Here is a 20,529-nt window from a genome sequence, read left to right as displayed (position 1 = left end):
ACACAAGGATCGATTCTTGGTGACTCTATAAATTTGGTGGAGAGCGAGACTTTATCAGAATTGTGGCACAAGAGGCTTAATCATATGAGCGAGAGGGGGATCACATGTTTGGCTAAGAAGAATTTGCTTGCTGGTATGAAACAAGCAAAGGTGAAAAGATGTGTTCATTGCTTAGAAGGGAAACAGAAAAGAGTTTCTTTTCACAGTCATCCTCCTTCAAGAAAGTCTGAGCTATTGGAGCTAGTACACTCAGATTTGTGTGGTCCTTTCAAAGTGAAGTCAAAAGGTGGTGCACTTTACTTTGCTACTTTCATTGATGATCATTCTCGCAAGATTTGGGTATATCCTTTGAAATCCAAAGATCAAGTGCTTGATGTGTTTAAACAGTTTCAAGCCTTATCTGAGAGACAAACGGGAAAGAAATTAAAATGTATTCGCACTGATAATGGTGGTGAGTATATTGGTCCCTTTGATAACTACTGCAAATCGCAAGGAATACGTCATCAGAAGACTCCTCCAAAGACTCCTCAATTAAATGGTTTGGCAGAGAGGATGAACAGAACTTTAGTTGAGAGAGTTAGATGTGTGCTTTCAGAGGCTAAACTTCCAAATTCTTTTTGGGCTGAAGCACTTAACACTGTTGCTTATGTTATCAATTTGTCTCCTGTTGTTGCTTTGGATGGTGACGTTCCAAACAGAGTTTGGTTTGATAAGGATGTTTCTTATGATCACTTGAAAGTGTTTGGGTGTAAAGCTTGTGTGCATGTTCCAAAAGATGAGAGGTCAAAATTGGATGTTAAAACTAAGCAATGTATCTTCATTGGTTATGGTCAAGATGAGTTTGGATATCGATTTTATGATCCAATTGATAAGAAACTCATTAGAAGTCGTGATGTTGTGTTCTTTGAAGATCAAACTATTGAAGATATTGACAAGACTGAGAAACTAGATTCTCATACTGATGAGAGCTTAGTTGATGTTGATCCAATTCCTACTATTGATACATCTTTTGCACATGAGAGAACCCAAGGTAATGATCAAGACAATGATGAGAGTGTAGAACATGTATTTGTTCCTACTGATGATGTTGTGGTTGATAATCAACCAACTCATGTTGGGATGACCGCTTCAGATGCTCCAGAAACCTCTTGTAGAAGATCTACTAGAGAGAAGCGAAGCTCAACACGTTATTCTCATGATGAGTATATTCTATTGACTAATATGGGAGAACCTGAAGGTTATGATGAAGCCATGTTAGATACTCATAGAGATAAGTGGAAAGAACTCATCGTAGACAATCATGAGTTTTGTAGAAGTGTGGCAGGCAGGAAGCCTGTCAAGAGATCCTCTACTTGAAGTCCATTTGGCCCCTTGGCTGGAGGGGGAGTTTGTTGGGCTATTGCCCATGTTCCAGCCAAAGGCCCATGGCCTAATCCTACTTGGAAAAGGATTGGAATTATTCTCCTTAATTGGTTTCCAATTCTATTAGGAAAAGGATTGGAATAGTAATCCTATTTGTAGTTGGTTTTGGCTTTATAAGGAAAAGCACAACTCTATAAATAGAGGATGGTTTTGAGAGAATAATTAATTGCTCATTGGTATTGTCTTTGAAAGACATTAAAACATAAGAGAGGTTTTTGAGAGAGCTTTCAACAAGAGAAAAAGAGAGAAAGAAAAGGATTCTTTTGCTGCAGTCTTTTCTCCGACCAGCAACGTTCAGATCGTGTTTCCCGATTAACTAACCGTTGGATCGGGCTGAAATTTGGACTGAGTGTTCCTAACATCTTGGTGGCTGATTTGAACGGTGGAGATCGGATTCGGAGGTCAGAAAGATCCTGTTTTAGGTCCCGAACAGAAGCTGGGTTTGGGTGGTGTTTCTTTCTATTTATCTTTTGTTGGTGTAGCTATTGTTTGTTCTCTTTTGGCACTTGTTGTGTAGCCATTAGAAGAATATTTGTAACCCTCTTCTTGTTATAGTGAAGCAATTCGGATCTTGTCGATCCCGTGGTGTTTACCTTCGGTTTGAAGGGTTTTTCCACGTTAAACTTGGTGTTCTTTATTGTTAGATTTTCAGTTTCATCTTTTCGTCACAACAACTGAAACTGATACCAGTTGTTGTGACGAAAAGATGAAACTGAAAATCTAACAATAAAGAACACCAAGTTTAACGTGGAAAAACCCTTCAAACCGAAGGTAAACACCACGGGATCGACAAGATCCGAATTGCTTCACTATAACAATAAGAGGGTTACAAATATTCTTCTAATGGCTACACAACAAGTGCCAAAAGAGAACAAACAATAGCTACACCAACAAAAGATAAATAGAAAGAAACACCACCCAAACCCAGCTTCTGTTCGGGACCTAAAACAGGATCTTTCTGACCTCCGAATCCGATCTCCACCGTTCAAATCAGCCACCAATATGTTAGGAACACTCAGTCCAAATTTCAGCCTGATCCAACGGTTTGTTAATCGGGAAACACGATCTGAGCGTTGCTGGTCGGAGAAAAGACTGCAGCAAAAGAATCCTTTTCTTTCTCTCTTTTTCTCTTGTTGAAAGCTCTCTCAAAAACCTCTCTTATGTTTTAATGTCTTTCAAAGACAATACCAATGAGCAATTAATTATTCTCTCAAAACCATCCTCTATTTATAGAGTTGTGCTTTTCATTATAAAGCCAAAACCAACTACAAATAGGATTACTATTCCAATCCTTTTCCTAATAGAATTGGAAACCAATTAAGGAGAATAATTCCAATCCTTTTCCAAGTAGGATTAGGCCATGGGCCTTTGGCTGAAACATGGGCAATAGCCCAACACGTGTTGGGTATCAATACACTGGTGATTGAGATCATTCTACCCTAGGAGGACATATTCCAAATCAAGCCTCGGATAATAGAGGGGAATAATTTCATTCGGGGACACTGTGCATTCAGTGGGCTTGGTCTTCTTTCTATTTTTCCAAATTCTGGTATGTGTTACAAATTTTAGATTTGTGAATTAATTTCTATTCTTTTGTTATTCACTGGTTCATTAGACTTTGGTAACTTTGTGTTTCTGCAATGTTTGTTGGAATCAGTAAGATTCTTTAGACACATATTAACAATAAATCTTCTTTAAGAAAAATATTTCGTATAATTATTCTAATCTGTTTTTTATTCTAGTTTTGCTACTAGTTTAAATTTTCTAGTTGTGAAAATGTTCTTAAACTCTTTTGTCTTACAAAGTTCTTCAGAATTTTGTTCTAAGTATGTTAGGAATACAAGATGAAAACAATCTTAAGGAAATTATTATACTATTAGTATTATTTGTATTCTACTAATTGAGAGAATCTGATCATGGAAGTAGAAGATAAATGCATTACTTCTCCATAATTCGGTGCTTTGTTAAGCAAGGTCGAAGTGAGAATGTATCAGAAAATTTTTGTGGTGTTCCGATTAAAGATTACCAGGTAGCCATCTTATTATAAAGTCTAAGGAGGAAAATAGTTTCTAAGAGTTATCATCTTTGATTTTTTTTTAAATTATGTGTATCTTTGGAATAAGATCTTCAAACCATATGTTGTGGAATGAATTTTACTTGGCAAATGTTGTTGCCTTTAAAATTCTTTAGTTTGCAAAAATGAGAAATGCAAATTTTTGCTTGATAAAATAGTATATCAAAATGTTATACTTGGAAAACTATTTGATAAGAAAAACATTTCTATGTGATAAAGAATATGTGTTATTCTGTTTGGAGAAAAAAAAAGACTTTTGTAGTTTTGTACTCAATTAGAAATAATAGTGTGTCTGATTTTTGTAGACTAAAAACTTTTGTGGTTTTCTACTCTGGATAAATTGGACTATGCAATTGGTTTGAAGAATATGGAAACTTCACATAATAAGTCCGTGTTGTACTTTTGATTTTCTATAAATTCAATGTAATGTAGAAATAAACTGTACAATTTTATTTTCCTTATTGTTTGTATTTAAAATACTAAGTGGTATATGATAGAGGAAAAATACATGTGACTTAGAGTTTGTGATTTTGTATCTCTATGGAATGAACTTTGACATTGTGTAAAGATTATCAAAGAGAATTGCAGCACTACAATTCTTTCGTAAAATAATGTTTCCAAAAGAAGTTTCATATTAAAATATGTGGAAAAACTATTTTCAAATACTTGAAAAATATTTTTGAGATCACATTTAAAATGTGGGGGTTCTTTGCTTATGATTAACTTGGTGTATAATTTAACTTTGGAGCAAAAAATATGAAATTCAACGATACTTTTGTATTATGTTAAACCCACAAAATTCTTGAAGTATATTTGGTATTGTAGTTGTTGAGTTTCTCCATTACTAGTATACGGTATGACTAGTATGAAACTACCAAATTATATATATACTTGTTAAAAATGATTGTGTTCTTTTATGAAAAGCCGTCACTTGAAGTGATGTGATTTTTCATGAAAAGTATTTGCATAGACATGAATATAGGTGAATAGTCATTTGTTATGTTTTTGTAAAAGTAACATTTGGACTATATTGTCTTTATTGAACCCGATGAGACTTTGTTCATGGATAGTTCTATAACAATCAAATTGAAAGTTATGGAAAGGTCCTTTCGAAAAGGACATTTGACAAGGTGATGACTCTAAACAATGTTTATATCACACAAAATTGTAAGAAATAGGAACAAAATATTAGTGAGGAAAAAACTACCTCACGAAGAGCTTTTCAAACTCAATGTTTTTATTTGTTCTTACTTGCTTGAGTCAATGTTTGTGACATGAACACTTGGGGCATGTCAACTACAAACCTTGTAAGAAAAACTGATCAACTTAGAAATTTTGTCTAACTTTGAGTGCAATAAATAAAAATGTCAAGTTTTTGTGAAATCTAAATATGTTGAGCATTCTTATAAATCTGTTGAAAGAAATTCTAATCCCTTATAATTGATTTACACTGACATTTGTGATATGAAGTTAACACCATCTCATGGTGGGAAAAAGTATCTCATTACTTTTATTGTCAATTGCATTAGAAATGACTATGTTTATTTGGTGAATGGTAAGGATGAAGCAATAGCAAATGTCTAGACAATGTAATATCAAAGTTGAAAATCAATGTGGGAAAAGATAAGAAGTGATAAGAACGGAGAGTATAAATCTCCTTGTGCAGAAATATGTTTGGAAAGTGGAATTATCCATCAAACTACTGTCCTATTCATCTCAATCTAATGAAAAATCGAACGTTGAAAGAAATGATGGATGTATTGTTTATAAGTTCGGGTTTACCACAAAACTTTTGTGGAGGAACTATTCATAATGCAAACAAGAACAACAAAATTTTTTGTCTTTTCATAAAGGAAGACGATTTTTTTGTTCAGGATACAATCTTTTCCATATGAGAAATGGAAAGGAAGGAAATCCAACTTGAAATATTTCAAAGTGTGGGGGTGTCTAGCCAAAGTCCAAGTTCTTATTTCTAAAAGAATTAAAGTAGGACATATGACTGTGAACTGTAAAATTAGACTTTAGTAGTCTAGAGAAGGATCTAAAAAGCCTAGGAAAGGAAAAGAATAATGTACTTAAAGATATTCATAGGCTTAATAAATGTCAAAGGACATTTACTTCCTTTGAATATGATTTTGTAACATTTTTTGTGTCTTCTGTAGACTCATCCTTTGAAAAGATGGTGTCAATAGTGAGATTGATGCAATCTTGAGCAACCATATAGAAGTTTATTGATTTTTTCCAGAAAATAAACCTTTGGGTTCAAAGTGAATCTTTAGAAGGAAAATAACAGTTGATGGAACTGTTGAAAAATATAAAGCAAGACTTTGTGTCAAAGGCTTTAGATAAAAACAAGATTTTGATCTTGTCGATATATATACTCGTGAGTAACTAGAATTACATCCATTCGGATGCTAAAACTATTAGTTGTGGTATATGACCTCCAAATTCATCAAATGAATGTGAAAAGAACTTTCTTGAATGTAGAATTGGAGGAAGAAATTTACATGGTACAACCCTAGGGTTTTGTGGTTCCTGGTAAATAAAAGAAAGTGCGTGAACTTGTTAAGTCACATTATGGACTAAAAGAAGCACCGAAACAATGATATAATTTGACCAAACCATGTTGGCAAATGGATTTAAGAATGATGGAAGTGATAAATATGTTCACATTAAAATCATAAGGTCATTGTTTGTTTCTATATTGGTGATATGTTGATCATAAATAGAAAAACTAAAAACATATATGCTACTAAACGTATGTTATAAAGCAAGTTTGGAATGAAAAATACTGGAGTAGCTGATCAATCTTAGATATAAGAATTCATAGAACTCCATAATGTTTAGCATTTTCACGGTCTCATTGCATTGAAAAGGTACTTGACTAGTTCAAATATTTGGATGTCAATATTGTCAAGTCTCCAATAAATGTGAGCTTTGAATTTCAAAAGAGTGAAAGCAAAAGTGACTCACAATTGGATTGTGCTAGAGTTTTGGAAAGTATGATGTATATCATGTAGTGTGTCTGATCAGATATAGCATTTTCTATTTTAAACTGAGTCGGTTCACCAGTGATCCCAAATAAATTCATTAGATGACAATAAATAGAGTTTTGGAGTATTTAAAATAATACTTAAAACTATGTCTTGCATTATAACAATATCCAACAGTATTGAAAGATATAGTGATGCAAATTGGATCATTGGACAAATGATGTAAAATCCACGAGTGGATATGTCTTTACTCTTAGTAGAGGAGCAGTCTCTTAGAAATATTTCAAAAGAGACTACCATGATCTATGAGCTAGGTGCTCTAGATAAAGTCGGTGAATAAGTTTAAAGACTCCGGAATTTCTTGATAGATATTTTATTTTGGCCCAAACCATTGGCATTAGCATGCATACACTTTCACAGTCGAGATGCAATAGGTAGGGCATGGAGCATGGTGCATAGCGAAAAGTCTCGTCATATATGACATAGACATTATATCGTTAGAAAACTACTCTCTAGTGGAATTATCAGAATTGACTATGTAAAGTCAAAGGATAATGTGTCAGATCCACTTACAAAAAGGCCTAACTAGAGAGAAAGTTGACAGATCATCTAAGGGAATGAATTTATGGCTTAGGACAAGTCATCATGACAGTAAAACTATCTAGCAGACTGGAGATCCCAAGAGCTAGATTCAAGGAGAAAAACAAAGTTGTGAACGACGGTTCGACATTGTCAACAAACTCAATCCATTCACATGATGAAGACAATGCTCAGGGACAAAGATACAACATTAAGGCTTGTTAATGAGTCAATAAAGCTTAATGGTTTCAATGATTTACTAAGTTTGGCAGAGTTGACCAAATAGTGTATCTACGCGATAACACGGTTAGGAATCACCCATGTGAGTGTGAAGTGTAAGCCCCTTCAAAGAAGATGATTGTCAAAATCCCATCTCTCTATACACTCACGAAACTAGGAGGTGTTCATGGCGAACACAACTGTAAGAACCATAAACGGTAAAGGGTTAATTGTGTGGCATATGGTTGTCTAGGTATACACCAAAGCTCGATGGTTCAAAGATATCGCATCTACCGATTGACCGAGTATATCCGACATATGTTCACTTCAAAAAGTCCAAGAGAAACCTACTTATCCAGATACAATTAATTCTTGCTTGTAAAGTACACATGCGGGGGATTGTTGGGTTTTAAAAGGTGTGAATGAAAAATGAAGAGTTACGACTTTTATGAAAAGTTGGGACATTTATGAAATGTTGCGACTTTTATGAAAAGTTGTGACTTTTATGGAAAGTTGTGACCTTTATGAAAAGTGACGACCTTCCAAAAGATTGTGACCTTTCTGGTAAGGCACAATAAGAACATTTTCACACTATCCTTTATTTTCTATAAGTTGAGAGATTTCCTCTCATTTTAAAAATAGAATTTATGGACTTCTTCTACTTCTAAATCTAGTATTCTAAGTATACTTTACTGTCATTGAGTGACTCACTGACACCAGCGTTTTGGGATATATACTGGTGATTGACATCATTCTACCCTGGGAGGACATATTCCAAATCAAACCTCGGATACTAAAGGGGAATAATTTCCTTAAGGGGACACTGTGCATTCAGTGGGCTTGGTCTTCTTTCTGTTTTTTCCAAATTCTAGTATGTGTAACAAATTTTAGCTTTGTGAATTAATTTCTATTATTTTGTTATTCACTGGTTCATTAGACTTTGGTAACTTTGTGTTTCTGCAATGTTTGTTGGAATCAGTAAGATTCTTTAGACGTATATTAACAACAATTCTTCGTAAGAAAAATATTTCGTATATTTATTCTAATCTGTTTCTGATTCTAGTTTTGCTACTAGTTTTAATTTTCTAGTTGTGAAAATGTTCTTAAACTTTGTTGTCTTACAAAGCTCTTCAAAGTTTTGTTTAAGTAAGTTAGGAATACAAGATGAACAACAGACAAACTGTTCTACTTATAAGAGAAAAGGAACCCTAGTTCTTTTTCTTCAAATGCAGTTCCTCAAAAGAAAACAAAAGTTGTTTAAACAAATTAAATATATATGTATGGTTGTTTATACTAGACAACTCGTCACCTCTTCAAAACATACCCTTCTTTTTCTCACGGTATAAAATACTAGATGAAAACTCACACTCATTCTCTCTATGAATAGAGTTACAACATAACATGTGCTACTAAGAAGCCAAAAGAAAAAATTTAAAAGATCGAGACTAAACTGACCAAACACCACCAATATCGATTAAAAAGAATCAACAAATACAAACCTACATGCATACAAATAAAAAAAACAAAGAAGTAATATAGAGACATATAGGGAGACTTAGTGAGCTTCTAACAACAATTGATGCGTGACTTCCATAATTTGAAAGATCAAACGCTATTTCCGTTCCAGAGTTTCCTGATCCAACAATCAATACGTTTTTTCCTTCATATTTTTGCCCGGTTTTATAGTCACCTGAATGAATTATTTCGCCTTCGAAATTTTCAATTCCTCCCACCTTTGGAATATAACCTCCATTATTTTCTCCCTTAGCAAAAATCAAGTAGTTACAAGCATATATTTCCAGATCTCCACTAGACAAATCTCTTGATTTGACGTTCCATTTATTCTCCTCATAATTGAAAAATACCAATTCTAACACATGTTTGAAATTTTGGTTTAATACTGAAATGCTCCACATACTTGTCTAAGTATTGAACAAACTCATTTTTACACAAATATTTTTGGGTTGAAGTTGTACGTTGCATAAAGGGTAATGAACAAAATCCCTTAGCTAAATGTAAGTTAAGTCTATCATAGGTATTTTTCTTCCACAAATAAACACAATAATCCTCCTTTTCTAATACAACATTTTTTATACCGAACTTGTTTAAACAAGCTGAAACTTCCTGCTTTGAAAAAATCGCCATTGCAAAATTTTCAGAAAATTAAAGAGAGTTTTTTTTAGTATTGTTGAAATACAATTGCAACAAGAGTTCAAGAAAGAGGAATTTAGCCAACGAGGTATGTATATATAGTCTTCAAATGAGATTTATTGTTTTTCGCCATTTTTAAAAAAGTAACGGGGAATAACAGTAACAAATAAATGAAGATTAGTTTGGACGTAAGACCACTACAGATTTGTCATTAAGTGTTATGAGTACATTTAATTTCATCTATAATTTCTTTTATACGAAGACGCTATTGCTTTGTGTCTTCACTCATGTTCATGGTACTTAATATATTTATTCTCGTTGTTTCATTTTATATGATGACAATTAGATATGAAGCTTAAAAAGAAAGAAATCCTTTTATAACTTATTTTTCACGATTCAACCATCGTGATTGACATCCAAACTTAACCCTCCGGTGGGAGAACCATCACTACAACCCAACAAAAGCAACTTAATGAAAAAATTGACATTTAAAGATACAAAAGCAGTTTTAAATAACTAAATTATTTTAAAGGAACTAATAACTAAATTATTTATTAAGGAACTAAACAAATGACCTAACTAGAATGCTAAAATACAATCCCTAGAACTTGAGAGTTATTGTACCAAAACTCTACTAACGACAAGTATAAGAACAAGGGGTACAACCCCAAAACTAAACAACACCTTAAAGAATAGTTTGAGTCCGAAGAGAGTGGACTTAAACAAAAGAGAATTCAAGGCAGCCCGGAAGAACTATCTCACCCTTGAATTTGAAACGGTCACTGATCTTCTAAACAAGGTCTGTCAATAGCCGCCCAAAGATGTTATGTACTCAACAAAAATAAGAGCAAGTGTAGAGTCAGTACACAACCACAATGTACTGGTAGGATCAAGCGGCTATCCGAATGAGTGAAACACATCAACAAACAGTTTCATAATTCTCGACAATATATAACTAAATCATTTTAGAGAAATAAATAGTCTTTCAATATCAATAATCATTACATATGAACGTAATCATCACAATTAGATACATAACCAATTCAATGGTCCTCTCATGGAACCCAAACTCAAACAGTTAGTTTGCCAGAACGTGGTAATTCCATCCCATAATTGTGTTGGAACGTGGAAACCTGATCCAACAGTTGCACCGGAGAGTGGCAACGCGATCCAATAGTTGTGCTGAAATATGGCAACACGATCCAAGTTAGCTTACCGGAATGTGTCAATCCAATCCCCAATCACACACCACAATCACAAACACAAGTACATCATTAAGATCATAAAACAAGAGGTGATTCATGGCATACAATTATTCAATTATCCTTATTTACAATTAATAATGCAACATTCACATACATACATGTGTTATAATGGAGCAATTACAAATACATATCACAGCAACATGAAATGACAACCATCACCTACCTCGAATCCAAGCTTGAGTCCCCTAAGGAAGTTGAATCTTTACTTTTCGAATTCATTCCGCTTTTCCTAGGTCTACAACAATTAATATACGCAAGGATCAACAATCAAAGATCTAATTATTTGGATTAAAACAAACTCAATAACACTATACCAAACCCAAGATCCTACTACCCAAATTAGGGCTTTTTCTACCATAATTTCGAGATCAAAACCCTTCACCATTGATAATAACCCAAGAAAATGCGTTCGACGGATCAAAAAATGGATTCAGAGAGTTAAAATCTTACATTTAGCCTCAAGAATAATGAAAAACTGTCAAGAACTCGTCTACGTCACCTTCTTAGCTCTAAAAATAAAAAAGCGTCAAATAAAGTCATTTAGGGGATTATTAGCAACATTAAGTCGCGTCTGGACCGCTACAATGGCCTCATCCCACTGTAATGGCCCTACTATGGCGCCTAAGATCCCGCTACAGCGGTCGATACGGAGATAAAATGTTACCCTTAACGGTAAGATCATTTTCGGGAGTTCTACTCGCCCAAATTTGATTTCGTAAAGTCGTACGTTTTTCTTATCGTATTACCTATCCACTCATGTAATCAACTACACAATTAGATCTCTCATTTATTACTAGATTTTCCTACACCTTAATGACTCAGATTTCATCCAAATCTGGACTAGGCTAAGAACTCAAAGTTACTAACAAAAAGTTTTCTGACCCAATTCTTTCTTCATTGACTTTTCCATAGTGAAGAAATCACGAAGTTACATCAATTGTTTCATCATAAATATGTAGTGCCATAATGACTCGAAGGTGGTTAGTCGTTAAACACATTTCATCAAAAAATTTGGTTGTCATCAGTCAAATAATATTAGTTAATACATATATTAAATCTTAAATATCCTTGACAAAAGTCTTAGTTGCATCACTGGCTATAAAAATGTACTTCATTATAATTAAAAGATAAAGGAAGAGTTGAAGTAGTCTAAGAAGTTCAATTTATTTTCAACGGATTAATAGGAAAATAAGTGTCGTGCTTAATTAACGGAGTTGGCCGATATGTAGTTTTTTTTAGTTTAAAAAAATACTTTTTTTTCTTCAGATTTGTGTTATTGCAAAAAATCCTAAGTCTAATTTTCTCAATTCTTTAATAGTAGTAAAATCATTTAATTGAAAGTTATCTTTAGATTAAGCTAAAACGTGGCAAATAAATTTTGTTATCAATACAATATCATCATCATTTACGAACAACAGAGCATTTCACAATTCTCAAATATAACAAATATATCAGGTAGTTGATCCTCTCATGGAACCCAAACCCAAACAATCAGACTTTTGGAACATGGTACCCAATCCAGTAATTATGTCAGAACGTGGCAACAAATCACATATTTATACCGAAACTTGGCAAACGATCCTAGTTAGCTATACCAAAACATGGCAAACGATCCTAGTTAGCTATGCCTAAACATGACAATCGATCCCTTAAACACACCACAATCACAATCACAAGTATATTCTCAAATCATACAATCAAGAAGTGATTCATGGCATATAGTAATTTGCCTATTTCAAGTGTGATCAATTATGCAACATTCACATACATGTATCATAATGAAGCAAAAACAAACATACATCACGCAATCATACAATCACAATCATCACCTAACCTCAACAAAACTTGAAAACTTAAGAAACCTGATCCTTACATTTTCAGATTCGTTCCGCTTGTTCTTGGTCTACAATAATCAATATAATACGGGAATCAATAAACAATCACTAATTACTCGTATTACTGACAATTCTACAACCCTACATCATACCCATGATCCCAAGTATCAAAACTAGGGTTTTTCCACCATGTTTTCCAATCCACAACCCTCCCCTAATGATAATCACCCATTCTATTGCGTTCTATGGATCAAAAAATGGATTCGGGTAGTGAAAAACTAACCTTTAGCCTCAAGAATGGTGGAAAATTGTCAAGAGTCTCTTGGAGTTCGTTCCTTAGCTCCAAAAATCAAAAAGTGCAGAATAAGGTCGTTTAGGACATTATTTACGACTTTAAGTCATGTATGAACAGCCAAAGCGGCCCTCACCCGCTACAACATCCCCGCCAGAGAGACCAAATCAAGTGCCAAAGCGGGTTGCATGAAACAATAAGCTCCAATCCCATAAAGTCGTACGGATTCCTTAACGAGTTATTTATACCCTCATGTAATCAAGATCATAATTAAATCACCGGATTGTAATCAGATATCCTTAGCCCTTAACGATTCCAATTACGTCTAAATCTGGACTAGGTTGGGAAATTTCAAGATACTATGAAAAGATTTCAGACCCGAAAATTTTCTCCGTTGGATTTTCTATTAAGACGGAACCCGGTTGTTGAAATAGATACCAATTTACCATCACTTGTCCCCAAGTTATAAACTTAGGAAAAAGAGGCTCATGAAAGAATGGAGTAGTACCTGAATTAGGGACACTTATCTCGCATATCCTTCTCAGTTTCCCATGTATTTTCCTCAATTGGACGATGCTTCCATTAAACATTCACAAACTTAACTCCTTGGTCCTCAACCTACGCACATCATGATCAAGAATTGCAATCGGATCCTGCTCATATTAGGGTATTTCTCTAACACAATTGAGTCTCACTTAATGGTATACTCTCTATCAACATTGATACATTAAACACCAGATAAACTCCCAATAGGTCAGGATGTAAGGCAAACCTATAGACCATAGGCTCTACACATTCAAGAACTTCAAAGCGACCAATGTATCACAGACTTAGCTTGCCTTTCTTGCCAAATTTTATCACCCATTTCATAAGTGATCCTTAAGAACAACATCCTCATCGGTTTGAAACGTCATGTCTACTCATACTTTTTTTTGTCTACTCTGGGCTCCTAGAAGCTTAGCTTGAATACTTCACCTTATCTTGAACATCCTTCACTAAATCTACCCAAAGGTTCCACATCTCAAGCCTCAAACCATTCCATGGGTGATCTACATCCCCTCACATAGAGTCCCACAAATGTTTCCATATCTATGCTTAAGTGATAACTATTATTATAAGAGAACTTACACAAAGATAGGAACTTATTCCAATACCCACCAAAATCAATCACACATGCCCTAAACATTTTTAACACTTGAATAGGCCTCTATGTCCGTCGATTGGTGGATGGAAGGTTGTACCAAAGGTGAATTGTATACCCAATTCGTCATGCAATTCCTTCCAAAACATAGATGTAAACTGGGTACCACGATCTAAGATGATAGAGAGGGAACCCTATGCAACCTCACCTCTTTCACATAAACTTAAGCCAATTGTTCAACATTATAATTTATTATTACCGAAATAAAATGGGTTGACCTAGTCAATCTACCAACCACTATACAAATACAATTAAACTTTCCGTAAGTCTAGGGAAGGCCAACCACAAAATCCATGGCTATTTTTCCCCACTTATATTCCGAAATTGGCATTCTTTGAAGTAAATCTGCAGGTCTTTGGTGTTCATATTTCACTTATCGATAGTTTTGACACTTAGCCACAAACTCCTCTATTTCCTTCTTCATGCCCGATCACAAATAAATTTGCTTCAAATTTGATACATCTTCGTCACACCTGGATGAACATAATATTGCGAATCATGGGACTCTATTAACAACTTTTGAATCAAATCATCAACTCAAATAAAACAAATTCTTCCTTTGAAACCAAATACACCTTCTGCATCAAGAGTGGTATCTTGCGCCTTACCAAGCGCATTCTTCTTTCTAAGCTTCTCTAAATTTTCATCTTCAAATTTTATGGCCTTGATTTCATCGATGAATTATGACCCTTAACTTAATGCAATCTAATACCCCACATTTTTTATAAGATGCCCAATTGCATGAATTTAGACTCCAAGGTCTGAGTTTCTTTAGCTGAAGGTCGCTTGGATACACTCAAGTAAGCTAAACTACCCATACTTACCGCTTTTCGACTCAAAACATCAATCACAACATTAGCCTTACCCGGATGGTATTGAATAGTGACATCATAATCTTTAAGTAACTCCATCCACCTTCGTTGTCTTAAGTTTACTCCGTTTGAGTGAACACATGCTGCAAACTACGATGATCATTAAACACTTCACACTTGAAACCATAGAGGTAATGCTGCTAGATCTTAAGAGAAAATACTACCGCTGCCAACTCCAAATCATGTGTTGGATAATTCCTCTCATGCACCTTCAATTGACGAGAGACATAAATTATAACATTCTTATCATGCATCAACACAACACCCAAACAAGAATATGAAGCATCAAAATAAACAATAAAATCTTTACCTTCCCACTGGTAATGCTAGAATATGTGCGGTGGTCAAAGACAGTCTCGAGCTTTTAAAGACTTTTCTCACATTTTTCAGTCCATTACAATAGTATCTCTTTTTTTATCAAATAAGTACAAATAGAATAGAGTTCTTCAGAAATCAATGATAGTAGCTAGTGAGCCCCACAAAACTCCTAACTTTCGTTACAGAGCTAGGATGAACCCAATTCTTAACTGCCTCAATCTTTTGAGGATCTACCACTACCTTTTCTTTTGAAACTTCATGACCCAAAAATGCAACAGAAGTCAACCAAAATTCACACTTAGAAAATTTAGCATACAACCTTTGTTTCCCAAGATTACCCAGAACAATATGAAGATGGTCGACATGTTCTTCCTCACTTTTAGAATAGACCAAGATATCATCAATAATGACTATGACGAAAGAATCAAGAAATGGATTCAACACCCAATTCATTAAACTCATAAAAGTTGCAGGAACATTGGTCAAGCCAAAGGAGATAACTAGAAACTTTTAGTGCCCATAGCGGGTTCTAAACGTTATCTTGGGGACAACCACAGGCCTAATTTTCAATTGATGGTAGCCAGAAATCTTGGAGAAAACAAATGCCCCTAGCAATTGTTCAGAAAGGACTATATATTTGAGATAAGGTATACTTATTTCGAATGGTGACCCTATTCAATTGTTGGTAATCTATACGCATCCTCATACTACCATCCTTTTTATTAACAAACAAAACTGAGGCACCCATTGGAAGCACCAGGTCAAATAAATCCCTTATCAAGAAGCTCTTGGATTGACCTTAAGCTCTCTTAATTCTGCTAGAGTCATGCGCTATGGAGGGATAGAAATAGGACGAGTACTAGACTCCAAATCAATGCAGAAATCTATATCTCTATCTGGAGGCATACTAAGTTAATAGGTAGGGAACACTTCTCTAAATTCTGACACCACAAGAATAGACTCAATAGATAGAGTCTTAACCTCACATCCCAAATATGAGCCAAATAAGCTGAACAACCCTACCCTACTAGTTTCCTAGCCCGAATGGAGGATATGAACTTAGTTTGCTTAGGCTTTTACACTCCTTCCCACTCTAACTTTTCCCTTGCCTAAATTTCGAGAGTAACAAACTTAGTATTACAATTTAATACAACATAATAGGGGGACAACCAAGGCATGCCTAAGACAATATCAAAGTCATTCGAATCCAGAATCACCAAATCAGCCAAGTTTGAAAACCATATACAAAACAAGACAAGCACGTTAAACATGGTGACTATGACTTACTCTCCAACTGGGTAGAAACATGGATAGGGGCATCAAGTACATCATAAATCATAAAAAATTATGAGGCAAATTGCACGGATATATATGAATACGTAGAACCCTGTTCAAATAACACATTAGTCATCCGGTCACAAATAAGAATTACACATGAGATCACTGCGTCAGACACATCTACCTCATTCTTGCCCGCCAAAGCATAACATTGAACCTTATCATCTTGACGAACCACTTCCATGCCTGCATTACCATTTATTCTACCTCCACAGCCTCATTGATTACCTCCCCTCCCACCTAATTGATGCCCTCTGTTTACGAAAATATATAAGTAAAGTAAAAAATGACTAAGTTTTGAAAAATCGATTAATCTTATGATTTAAGAGAAATAGACTTTCTAAATTACAGAGTCGCCACTTGATTTTTTAGTAAAACCAAGAAAACTTAAAATTATTTCTCAAAAGATTTAAAACAGATAAAAATTAGTTGAAAAAGGGTCCGAAATTCAAATGTACATTACGAGAAGGTATTAGACCCTCAGAGTGTCCACTAACTTGCGATTGACCGACGATTTGACTAAAAATGACTTTTAAAAATAATCTATTTTTTAGATATTGACTAAATAAAGTAAAATCAATTTTTTTTTTATATTTATTTACCAATATTACTATTCTATTTTAATTGACTAATTTAAAAGGAAATGAATTTAGAAGGAATCTTTAAAAGGGTCTAATAGTGAAAACAAATCTAAATATAGAATATAAAAATAAATACTTTTTATTTAAATATAAAAAGAGAAATGACTAACATTGGGGAAATTAATTAAGTCAAACCAAAATTTAACAAATGAAATGTAAGTTAATACAATAGTAAAATAAATAAAGAGGAGAAGGGAGAAAATTTGAGCTTGGGCTCTTTGCCCAAATTAAGCAAAATTGGACCTCTAGGCCTAATTCCCAAAATCTTGCAGCAATTTTGGATGGGATTTTGGCCCATTTCTCTCTTGAAAATCTGGTATACATTTTGATGTATACAGATGTATAAGGCTTGTATACAATCCGTTTTCATATATATTTGGATATATACGGAATTTATGCTGCCCAAGATAAAATTTCAAGCACCTGTATAATTTTTTCGACCTGTATATTGTATATTAATACTGTATATCAGTGTATACAACAGTATATTAGCCTTTTTCTAAGCCTTTGGAGACCTGCAATTTAAATTTCCAGCAAACTATTTGCTGCTTTCAACCTGTTCATCAGTTTTGAGGAGGTCTGGATGACTCGAGAATAATGGTTTAAGCCTTCATGGCTCAACAAGAAAATGCAAGGCGAGGAGTTCATGGCAAACTCGGACAGATTTCACATAAATAAGAATTAAAAAAAAATTAGTATTGTGGCACCACGATAAACAAAATGGAGAAATAAGAGAACACAAATATATGTGCTACTTCAAGCTCAAAATGTGGCTCCTCAATAGTCGAAATTCAAGATATGCCCAATTGGTACATCAAAACTAATTCATGAATCAACCCAAACTCAACTAATATTGAAAGGAAATATCTTAGCGTACAACGCAATAATTAATCGAGGGCGACGAGAAAAGAAACATGATTAGATGTCCTTTGCAGAGCCCATAACCAAAGAAGCAATAATAACTCGTTTTAGGCATGCTGCAATAAGTTGACTCAATGCTTGAACCATAGTTAAACAACACATCCACTTCTAAAGGAAAAGTATTTTTTTTGTAAAAAATAAATAAATAAATAAAATATAGACGAACATGCTAGCAAAAGACAAAGCAAAGTGGCAACAGCTGTAGGAAAAACATAGGAGAGAGTTCTATATGAAAAGAGAAACAATTGCACTACAAGATGACAAAAAATGCTAATTTATACCCAAAAAATGCAAAGAAGATAAACGACATAATAATTTCTTTGACACCTTTAGAACACATAATCAAAACAAGAAAACTAATAAAGAGACAGAGGAATATTTCGATGATCAACAAATGCATAAACCAAACTTAGAGCGAGTACAATAACCATGAGATTTGAAATGGAGAAAACAAGTGGTCATATTCCATATCCAGTAGCATTTCGAGATTCTGCCTACTATTTTACCACTTCAAATCAATACACAACCATATCTTTTATCATGAAGAGCATATTATAGATTGGAATCATCAAATCGAACCACAGAATGAATTAAATCCACATTACATATATATAAATTTAGCCGAAATGGAAAAAACAAATTTAAGGGGAGGAGAGGTTACCTTCTTTGGAGCAGCGTCCCGGACGAACGAAGCTTGAACCGGCTTCCACCACCACCCTAATATTTTTCTCTAACAGTGAAGTATTACCCCCCTCCCTCCCACCAATGAATGGAAAAGAAAAGTATTTATAGGAGATTTTTAGGGTAGACTTAGGGGGGGGGGGGAACAGAATGGATTTTGGGATGAATTTGAATTCAAAATTCAAATTCAAAATTCTCTCAAGGGATAAGGTGTGCAGTTGGAAATTTGGAGGAAAGAATTGGGCCTAGGAAATTGTAAGGGAATTTGAAAAAGAATGGGCTGCTGAAAAATGTTTTATAAGGGCCCAAAAATTTGGTCCTTTCATATAGCCAAATGAATTATCGATTTAGCCAAATTAAACTTTATTAATGAATTCGGCTAAAACATAGATTGGATGATATAATATAATTAATGAATGAGCTTCTTAATCTTAACAAAAATAAAATAATTAATTTAATTGTAAACTAGTGATTCAAAAATATAAGTATAATTTAAACTAAACTAATTTAATAAAATACTTACTAAAATTAAAATCTTTTTGAGATGATTTCAAATATTTACGAAATATACCAATTATATCTATAAACTATATGAAAATATATTTATTAATTATAAATTATAAAAATCGACTAAGATTACTTAAATTTACTTTGGAAAGTATTTGAATTTTATAAAACTAATTATTCTAAATTTTTGAAAATTACGAAGATCATGAATTAACTCTTACTGGGGAGGGTCAAAATTGGGTGTCAACACCCTCGACCATTATTACCATTTCCTGCGGGTACTACTACTCTGGATTGCTACTACGCAGACTCAAATACACGTGGGTAGGGACAATTTCTCCTCATATGTCCAAGCTCTCCAAAATTGTAGCAAGTACGATCAAAAGATGGTATGCCGCCCATTGAAGGTGCCACTCCCTGGCTATCCTGTATAATTATAACGTGGACTTCCCAAGTAATTACCTGTGGAAGCAGGCATGGCAGACTGAATTGGCTTGGCTGGCTGCGTTGGCGTCCATGAACCTATGGAATAAGAACCTTGTAAGTTACCTGAATTATTGACCTTTTTTTCCAATGTCTTATCCTGACCTTCTTGCCTCACCCTCTCCTCTTTCTTAACATAGTCAGTTACCTCATTAAAGCTCCTCCTTGCAGAAGTCATATGAACAGATAATACTTGCAACTCAAAATTAAGTTGCCTAATAAATAACTGAATCTTCTCCTCCTCCATAGTCACCAATTGAGTAACATATCTAGACAAAACATGAAACTTGGACTCATAAGCAGCCATTGTCAATGCCACCTTGTTCCAAAATCCATAAATTCATCTTTCTTACGATCCCTCAAAATCCGCGGCACATATTTCTCCAAAAACAAAACATGAAACTGGGTCCAAATAAATGGAGGTAAAATTGAACATCCGCATTCCATATAACTTATCCACCACTGTTTATCCTAACTTTGAAGCTGAGAAGTCACGAGCTGAACTACATATTCTGACTTATGCAGCCTCTCATAGAAATCTAGGATGAACACATATGCGTCTTCTCTCTCAGAACCATGGAACATAGGTGGTTTTAACTTCAAAAACTTGGTCAAAATCTCATGTTCATTACCAGTCATAACAAAAACCAACAAAGAACCTCGTTACCTACGTTTCCAACTGTCTTGGGAGTAGTGATAGAAATAGGAGGATTGGCCGGAGCTTGAGTTGATTGAAA

General features: G+C 34.3%; 1 long non-coding RNA gene across 1 annotated transcript; it reads right to left on the bottom strand.

The window, feature by feature from the left end:
- Positions 1–10,368: 10,368 nt before the first annotated feature.
- LOC107027071 lies at positions 10,369–18,926 on the bottom strand. Its single transcript, XR_001457706.2, has 3 exons — positions 18,783–18,926; positions 16,684–16,813; positions 10,369–10,620 (listed from the first exon to the last, which is right to left on the bottom strand). It is a non-coding gene; the product is annotated as an uncharacterized LOC107027071 (long non-coding RNA).
- Between the last annotated feature and the right edge of the window lie 1,603 nt (positions 18,927–20,529).

The sequence above is a fragment of the Solanum pennellii genome, chromosome 8 (genome assembly GCF_001406875.1).
Source record: "Solanum pennellii chromosome 8, SPENNV200".
NCBI lineage: Eukaryota > Viridiplantae > Streptophyta > Magnoliopsida > Solanales > Solanaceae > Solanum > Solanum pennellii.
This window is presented reverse-complemented; position numbering and strand designations above follow the sequence as displayed.